At 40.3% G+C, this 10,087-nt stretch overlaps 1 long non-coding RNA gene across 1 annotated transcript; it reads left to right on the top strand.

The window, feature by feature from the left end:
* Window positions 1-3,029: 3,029 nt before the first annotated feature.
* Window positions 3,030-6,484, top strand: LOC116651624 (uncharacterized). Its single transcript, XR_004304632.2, has 3 exons — window positions 3,030-3,213; window positions 3,270-3,447; window positions 5,920-6,484. It is a non-coding gene; the product is annotated as an uncharacterized lncRNA (long non-coding RNA).
* Window positions 6,485-10,087: the final 3,603 nt, after the last annotated feature.

The following is a 10,087-nucleotide window of genomic DNA, read 5'->3' as shown; positions in this document are numbered from 1 at the left end:
TGTGTATGTATATAAATCCTACATATATGCATTTGTCAGGCGTTCGAAATCAGTGTGCACAGGTTTGAAAGCGATTTGGGAACTGGGAGCGGAGCTTTGAATTGGGATCTACTCTTGGTCCACACTAAGTCCACATTCGCTGCGATTCGGCGTTGACAAGCGGAAATCCTTGAGGTCTTAAGGACACTTAAGCAAAGTGCATTTTGCCAACTAGTTTCACAGTTCATTTCAATTGCTCTTTTTGATGTAAATAATTACTTGAGCGCCTTTCAACTTTAAATATGAAAAATAATTTAAATGGCCTGCAGTAAGACTCAAGAGTAGATTATTTGTGATATCAAATATGAAATAGATAAATTAAAGATAAGTCAAAATTCTCAATTTCTTTGCTATTGCTCTACGATAATTTCCATAGATTTTACCTCTATTCCCCCGGTATTTTAGTGTCGCCTTCAAGCCTTAATCAAATTAAATAACAAAATATGAAGTTCTTTATATTATCCACTCTCATTTTAGCAACTACTCTGACTACTAATTGAGCTTTATGTATTCATTTCTTGTGCTCGTCTCCCGCAGGCATTGTGCTCAGGTTCATCAGCGTAAATGAACTCAGGCAACAACAAAACAGCTAGAGACTCCCCGTGGGTGTCCATTCTGAGCAGGTCCTTAAAGCTCTCATCCCTGGCGTAATTAGTTGGCAAAATGTTAGAGTACTCGAAAATGTACGTAAATTGTTTAATTGTTGCGCAAAAGGAACTGAATAATCTGCTCAAATTTCATTCATTACTTGTCTTCGCATTGGCTTCTTTTGTTTTTTACTCCAGAGCAGCCAACCCCTTAGCTCTGGCCTGGGCTTGGCGGTTCTCTTGTGCATGCTGAGAGTCGGCGTCATAGAAGCCACTTCATTTGCATAAATGAATTCTGCAAATTTTGAGTAGCACTCGACGTGCTCCACGCCCCCGCAGCACTTGGCCACAATCTCAAATGTATTGCAATTGCCAGTTCCCTATTTTCCCACAGCCTATCTGTGTATCTGTCGGATGCCTGTGCAGTGGCTGCTGTTGCTCTACTCATCTTGTGCTTATCCATAAACCGCAATTCAATGCGTAGACCAAACAAATTGATATGAAAGGCAGCGTTTCCTCCTTTTGTTCTCATCTGCTCTCGACTCGACTCGACTCAACTTGAGTTTGGTTACGAGTGGCTCGCATCACGCATACGCACTGTTGTGCGGCTGCTGTTTGGGCTTTCTATTTAATTAACATGTGAACTTCAGATCGTATGCGTATTCAATGTTGCCATTCAAGTGTGCACTGCTCTTCAGCTTCATTTCGCCCCTCCTCTGTCTTTTTTTTAAGTGCTTTTACTGCGCTGCCACTTGCTATTCAGAATTCACAATTTGCGAAAGACAGCAAAAGTCCATTGAAATTCTTCTTGCATGGGATCAGCCCTTTTAAATTAATCCACAATTTGTCTCGATACGATTCGACTGCATTAATCAACTGCGCCATGCGCTATATGACTACGTGAATATTTTTAACTTCAGCTCGGACTATTTTCAGTTACCCCACGTGGCAACACCTTTCGCATGGCCGCGGGATACCCAACTTTTATCATTATGATGCGCAAATGGGCCAAACTTTGCATCATGTACCGCAGCGTAAATTAGTTACGTTCTAAGCGATTTAGTTTTGTTGATTAAACTTTTTGCATAAACGTTTTGACCGTGCCCGGGGCTGCACCCATAAATAAATATCCAACATTTTGCATGTTTTAAAATATCACACATACGACGTGTTTAACGCTTTAACTATTTAATTATTGTATATGATTTAATTTATGGGAAAAGTCTTATTGCTTTATGTGTCTAATGCCAAGTGCATTCTGAGATTTGGCCTTTGGGGAGAATTCTTAGTCTAGAAAAAATTTGGGTAAGATAACGCACAATTTCCCAAGCCAATTAACTTCAGTTGAGCTGATACCATATGCTGCTGAGCTCATATCTAGTCATCTACAATCCATTGTTGGCCTTAATTGGCGCTGATTCAGAAGCCTTTTTAATAACGCTTCGCTGGAGAAAAATTACATATTTGTGTTGAAACCGCGAGGCTAACCTCAAGCAAAGTTTCGCAGCAATTAAACATTAATTACGAAACCTCAAAGAGGCACATTAGTGGCCGCTGTTGCAACGAGGAAACGAGCAAAGGACTCCAAGCCCAAACCTGAACCGAGTCAACTGCAGAGGCGCCTCGAATTATGCTACATAATATAAGCACGACTTTGAGTGCCGGCATGAGCATGGGTATGAGTATGAGTATAAGCACGTGTACGGTACCCAGTATTATATTATTCGGTTGTGTGTGTGTGTGCCTGTGTGTAGCACTCGTCGGTGCAGCGGCAAACTAATTACGCGCCTCTTTAAGAAATTAAATGCATTTGGGCCTTGTCAACATGCAACACCAACTGGCAACACCAGCAGCCAACAGCCAACAGCCAACAGGCAACAACCGACGACCGACAACAACAAGCAAGGAGCGCTCCTTTTGCCAATTTGAGTGCACACTCAGCGACTGGGTGAGGACATAATTGCCACTTGGCACTGGTCCTTGAGGAATGTTTCTTTGGTGTGTTGAAAAATCAAAAGAGTTGACTCGCAATTAAAATATTTGAAACGTTAAATAAGCCGAGGACCTTCACACAGAGCGAAAACGAATAAACGTATCAACAAAAGCATTTAATTTTTTATTTATTTTTTCTCTTTTCTTTTTTTTTATCGCAGCGCAAGTTGAGGCCATTAAATAATTAAGACAAAAACGCTGAAAACTCAACCTGCAGACAATTAAAGAATCAATTATTTCAATTATTTCTCGGGCTGCAAGTTCTAAATAAAACATAGATTATACTGGGGCTAACGGAGAAGTATTTGACACAAGTCAAAATATTTTGTATTGCAAAGATTGCTAAGAGCTTTCTGTATTAATTAAGTAAATTGCAGAATAAATATACATTTTTGTTGTTGTTTAATTAAATAAAATTTACCAGATTGAATTTAGTAAAATGCCTAATCTAAAGACTAATTAATCATATAAATAAAAGTCCGTTCTGCGTTTTGCTGGTTTAATTGAAATCTTTTCAGCCAGCCCTCGCATATCATATGGGAAACGGACATATGCATAGGAGTATTTGTGATTGTTTAGAATTTTGAGCGGAAAAGTACAATTTGGAAAATTACATTTAAATAATTGAAATAACAAATGTTTTGCCTGTAGACAATTTTGACAACGTTTTATGTGTCTAACGAGGTCGCTCAATTTGATGAGATCCAAGGCCCGATGAATTATGCATGCAAAAAACAAAACTAACTGCGGGCGGACAGCGCAGGGACGGGGATAAAGAAGCAACCATTCATTCACAAGGACTCACACACACACACATACAGTGAGAAATGTAAGTGCCACATGTTTGTACTTGTTTTGACATAAAGCAGGGGACGGAGCAGGGCGCGGAGTGAGCCGTTTTGGCTGTCTTAGGTGGCTTTAAACATATGTACGTTTAATATAGCACCCAGGACACACAATGCTTTGGCATTTGCTGTGCCAGCTGTGGGTAATTTGTAAACGTCAAAAGGCAAACATCGTGTCGTCCTGCCTGCTGCCTGCTACCGGCTGCCGGGTGCCGGCTGCCTCCTGGCTGACTGCCTGCTGCCATGTCAGGAGATCAGAATGAATTCGCACGTGCCCAGAATATGGAGCAGTTGTAGATGCTTCTTTCATTTTAAATACAATTTATTGTGCATGCCAGCCAAAAACTAAAACTAAACGAACCGAGCACTGAGAGCACTAGAGCCTCACATAATCCACATTTGCGTCGTGGCCTTTTAATATTTCATGTGGCCTGGTTTTGACCTCAACTACACATGAATTGGTAGCACAAATAAGTATGTTTATTAATAAAATGGTCCACACAAAAAAGAAGCGCCCAAAACGCTTTATTCCAACTATAAGATATCCTGTACATGTTTCTTTGAGTACAGAAAAGAGCTTGATTAATAAGATCATAAGATCTTCTACAACAATTTTAAGAAGAATTTAAAAAACTGTAATGGAGCTACTTAAAATTTTTTTTTAAGTTTCCAGTTAGATTTAGTTTTTAGTTAGAAATATCGCTCCATATACTTAGGCTTACAGGCGCTGAGATAAATAAATAATTGAGTATATAGTCGTTTCGAATTTTGCTGCTCAAGTTGGCTTTTAGTATTTATTTACCCATTTTTATGTACCCGGTTTTATGATTGCAAAAATGTGCGTCATACAAAGTGCTTGGGGCCTAGACATAAATGCCCAAAAAAAATAAAAAATAGAAGAAGAAGAGTGACATTTGTTGAAAGGCATTTGGGCTGAAACTATTCCCCATATTATTGGCCCACTTCACAGCTTCGATGTCTGCGCTGCTGTCAGTTGACTCACGTTCCGTACGTGTTCAATTTTAATATTACGATGCATTCGCCTATGCCTCAAATTCATAATTTACTGCTCGAAATGTGCGCCATCAAAAGCCTAGAAAATTGACATATGAAAAATATTGGCATTTAACCGAACGTCTGCCAAGAGTTTGTAAAGCTCTTAAAGTGCTTTCAGTATTATAAAGTAATAACATAATTCATAATGTAGAAGATTTTGTGATTTTGTCTGTGGTCGATGTGGGAAAACAACTCTTTGAACGTATGTAGATGAAAATCGAAGAAGCAGGAAGGAGCATCTTCTACCCCATTACATCGATATAATATGTCGATCTTTCAAGTTCTGGATATATATTATTCTATATTCTACACAGACGGTGTTTGTCCGTTTGACATCGCCTCTAATTCACATAGCATCGCTAAAGGCTTTCAGAGAATAGTTCTAAGATTATTAAGGCTATACAAATCAAAATCCCCAAACTTAATATAGTTTTAACAGCAAGACAGTTCGCTTTGGCAGCTTGTGTCCTTAATAGGCTTAAATATACATATCTCTGTGGTAACACGTTTTCAAAATGCAATGCCCTTAGGAAGCCGGGAAAGAGGAATAGGTTAATCTTAAACTTTGGATGTCATTAAACTCTATGAATTGGCTGTATCACAAGCTCCGTCACGTTGCCGGATATTAACTGGGCCTCGTGGCACATGCAAATGAAATACAGTGCAAACATAATCGCAACTGCGGCGTTGACATTAGGTTAATAGCAGTTGCAAGCACATAAACATCGTATTACAACAGTCCCAGCCAAACACACACACACACACAAACTCGTACACACGCGTAGAATCAAAACACGCAGCAGCAGACATCATCTAAATGCATTTGCCCCCTTAAGATGTGGGTGTGTGAGGATGTGGATTCTCTCGCCTGTCGCACATTTGTCCATTGTTTGCTCTAGGTGCATTTTGTCAAGTGTTTGGGGTGTTAGGATGAGGTCTCCTGCAGCTGGCACACTTGGCACGTTCGCCTTTGTGAGCCCGGCTGCCTGTTTGGCAACATGTACAGACGAGTGGCCACTTGAAGATAACTTCTGTCGCCCCAGCAATTGTGGCCCGCAGGCAGCCAGAGTGCCGTGCCGTGCCTTGCCTTGCCGTGCCTATGCGAGTTTACCTTAACCTGCCGCTCTCCCTGTCCCCTTCCCTGCCACAACCACAGCGCCTAAACAACAACAATGTTTGCCACTTGAACTGCGTAATCGCGCCTTTGTAGAATGCTTCAAGTTAGTGCTTAAAATTTGCATTTTTAATGAAAGAGCAACACAAATAACCCCAATGGCTATATAAAGTCGATCAATTTATGCATACAAGTCCAACTTTAAATGGACGCCTGACAGCAGGCAAACTACACGTAAATTGGTTTCCCTTGTTGCGTAATTAAATTTGTATTTTATGTGGCCCAGCGACAAATGAGCCCATAAAGCTGGCTAAAACAGAAACAGACGCCGAAGAAGAAGCAGAAGCAGAAGCAGAAGCAGAAGCCAACGCACGGACTCATCGTGAAATAAAAATTTGATGTCACGTCATTTGCCAGGGGCCAAGGGCGAAAGTGATTAAAACTTAGACGCAGTGCAGCAAAAATTAATAAAGTTAAGTGTCAGGCGACATAAAAATGTCAATCGATGGTCATTGCCCATAAGACAACACATGGCCCAAGGTCCGCCCAATGGGAGCGGCATTCAAATGGACTCCCGCGAGTCGACCAACCATTTGCGTATCTGACAGCGGTGGCAATTTGTTTATCACGTTTGACGAACATAAATATTGAATTTATTAATTAAAGAAATGACGCCAACGACAACGGTTGACATCGAATCCGACGAAAAAAGCTGATTTTTATGAAAATAAAACATTGTTTCATATTTTTAAGGCAATCCAGAAGACTACCACTAGTTCGACAATGAGATATCCCATACAAATATATTATCGAACATATTACAAATATATATATGTACATGTTTTAGTCTCTAAATAAAAGTAGTTGCTCAACAGTAAGGTCTGTTCAACTTTATAAAAATGGATCCTAAGCATATTAATTTAAAAGTCTAACTTTTTTATTTATTGATAGATTTTAACAATAAAATGCTTGCTTATTCGAAGCGTATAAAATAAATCATTTAAAATGCTGTGCTAAACGGTCTAGCAAATTGGTTTTAATTTTTTCTGAAATTTTAAGGCATATGGATTTTTTTCTCCTAGTTAGCTTCCGTATTAGAAGACGTTCAGGAAGCATAATTAACCGGTATACAGCCAGACCTGATTGACCGTTTCCTTAAAGCGACCTTCTCAAAGCTTAAAGCGATTAATATTTATCTTTATAAGACATGCTCTTTCTGTAATCACCGAGCAAAGCTAGGGGAGAAAATATTTGTATCATTTGTGTTTGGGCTTCTGTAGATGTTTTTTATGACACCAAAAAACAGTGAAAGTTGTCAGACAGGCAAAGGACCGACCAAGTTCTCTTAGCCAATAATTTAATTAAGTCATGCTATCATTCATTAGTGTTTTTCTAGATGGCACTTGAACGCCTTTTTTGTGTTTTTTCTTGACTTTTTTTTGGTATTACTTTGGCAGTTTACCTGCCTCTAGCTGTGCTTAGTATCAAGAGCCGTGCTAATATTTTACTACAGCTTAGTTTGCTTGCTTTTCATTTGTATTTACTCGCCAGAAATCACTTTCATAGCTCATCACCGCAAAACCAAAATGAAGCCTCAGCCGCCACGCCCCGGACAACAACATTATAAATACTTATGGGCAAGGTCGAAAATCAGCTTCTCATGCTTGTTGGGGCCCACTTTGTGGGAGGGCAGCTGAAGGCGGCGATGACTGACAACTTAATTGTATTGCTGGACAAACAAGTTTCCATTTTGGGGGCCGCTTAACGAGCAGGTTAAAGTCGCGGCCAACTTTCAACGAGCCGCATCCAATGCCAATGACAACACCATTAATAATTCAATTTGTTGTGTGTTGGTAAAGGAACTTGGCTCGAAGCGCCCACGTTTTGTTGGTCGCGTTGAGTTGTTGTTGTCTCAATATTTGGCAATTACTTTCAGTTTCGCTTAGTTGGCGGCAGGTGTAAGGCGGCCCCTTAGCCCGACACTTACTGGTAAGCGATATCCTTAATCTATTTAACCTGCATGTCAGTCTGGGTCTCAGGGTCTGGAAGTCAGCCTGCCAGCGGCAGTCACAATCTAAATTACCTTAGCTTCTGCACCACCGCAGGATGTGTCGCATATCCTGTAGTTCATGAACACCAGGGTTGGGGTAACAGAAACTGAAGTATCGTTTTAATAAGCGTTTCGCATGTCTTGCGCTTGTTTTCACTTTTTGGTTAATGGGGCACAAGTTGGCCATTGTAAAGTTGCCAGCAGTGCCGACATTATGCTAACTGCTTCCCATTCTGGCCCATAAGATGTTAACCCCGAACCTTTTTATCCAGGAAATGACCGTTCAAACGACCGTTCCTTACGCCACATGCTGTTTAACTGCTTATGTGTGTGTGTGTGTATTTAATGTTTTTCGAGTATGTGCTTATATTCTAAGGACCAATATGTTGTCTCCCATGATATTTCATTGTATTCATGAACTGGAAACGACTACATGAACGCATGTTCAGTGAGTTATCATATTTTTTGGGTCTGATCTCTGGAGTAGCTGCTTAGAATTTAAATAGCTCCTTGAGTTTTGAGTTTCAAAAAAAGGAGCAGAGCAACTGCAAATACTATTCCAGGTGAACATTATTAAAGCCAATAAATTGAATATATAAACATTTGTTTCTTCTTTAAAAATTACATTTAAAAACAGGTATTAATCAAGCTATTATATATATTTTGTTTTGTTTTATTTTTCTCTTATCAATTGTATCTTACAATAATTATGGGTCCTGTTCTTGTAAGAGTAGATATACCTCAGCCTGTGGAATGTGCTCGCTACTGCCCCTTTTACATTTTAGCCATTATACACTTTTACCTCTGTGGGCTCTCAATAGGTTCAGAGAACAGCTCAAATGTACTTACAGTTACCAACTGACAGAAAATGTTTAAAAAGGAAAAAAAATACTGTTATGTATCTATGCATACCATACATGCTATGATTCTCAACTGGCTTAAGCGCATACACAGCTGCTAATTTCCTTAGATAGATTGTAGGACATTTGCAAGCTGGCCTGTGTTGCATTTGATGTACTTGATTGGATAATTGTATAGAGGCAGATAAGCATTTTGCTTGTAATCGATTTACTCATTAAGTCCGATGCAAGCTGTCCCACCCTTAGCTCTAATTCTCAACTAGTTTATACGCTTGCATAGTTTCTGCTCTTACACTGTATATTTTGCGATAGGGGCAAGCTGATGTCTTATATAAGTGAACAATTGAATAGTGTTAGGTAACCGTATATTTGAAGTTGTTTCTCCAATTAAATCTAATAAAAGTTGTCAAACATAACCTCAATTTGCACGTATGCCATTTGTCTGGTATTTTCGCACTGGTTTCTTGACTATTCACAAATACGGACTCTGCCTCTCTGACCTCCTCCTCCTCGTCCCTTAATAGATGCTTGGTATTTATGCGTTGCTAAGTGGCCAGCAATTTCAAGTATTTCATGTTGTTGTTCTTGTTGTTGTTGTTGGGGCATTCACGTGTCAATCAAATGCTAAAAGCATCGACTTAACGGCATCACGTTGCATTTGTATTGGGCTAAGTGGCCATTTATTTGTGTGGGCAAAAACTTCAAGAAATGCGCTTTAATGTGTGCGTGTGTGTGTACAGCTCAATCTGTCTACGGGGAAAGGGGCTGAACTGGTTGGCTGGGGTAATGCGTTGGGCAATTTGTAAATGTAACTGGCAGATAGAAATCCGCTGAGAATGCGTTCATTTCCGACAGGCGGCAGAGGCACATAATCAAAATTAAAATAAGAATCTCATCGCTCAGGCGCAGACACAAGGACACCGCACAGGGCAGGGGCTAGTAGGTAGGGGAGTGGGATGACTGCCGGGCTGCAGATACATTCTAACAGATATGACACACAGAACAAACGAGCCAAACAAATTACACTTTTTTCTACTTTATTGCCGGCAATTTATACGCTGGCTAAATTGAAATACTCGTACACACACAATTTACCTGCAGACGTCATGGCAGCGTTTCGGCGGCCGCGTTGTCCTTGCCAAAGGACTCTGCTCAGCCATTGACTCTGGGGTCGTACTTAGCGAAACGTTCACGTTCACGTTCGCCAGACGACAGTGACATCATCTGATGGCGCAGACAAAAGTCATTTCGGGTCAACATTTCATAAGCCGCAACTACATTTACTGCCCAGTGCCAGAAGCTAGATATTAGCCTTTGATGATATGGCTAGTGAGACCAGAGCAAAGTCAGGCTAGGCCAGAGTGCTTGACTTGGTGATATTCTGTGTCAAGGCTTAACATCTGATTACTAGGAAATTGGCAGGAGAGCTTAAAAGTATGCATGCATAATCGTATAACCCTTTTTTTAGTTAGTCGACGCCGCGGTTAATGGGTCGAGCCAACTCCCTGCCTTTTGATTCGCTTCCTGATCCTGGTTAAACTTGA

This window comes from Drosophila virilis, chromosome 4 (assembly GCF_030788295.1).
Source record: "Drosophila virilis strain 15010-1051.87 chromosome 4, Dvir_AGI_RSII-ME, whole genome shotgun sequence".
NCBI classification, from domain to species: Eukaryota; Metazoa; Arthropoda; class Insecta; order Diptera; family Drosophilidae; genus Drosophila; species Drosophila virilis.
This window is presented reverse-complemented; position numbering and strand designations above follow the sequence as displayed.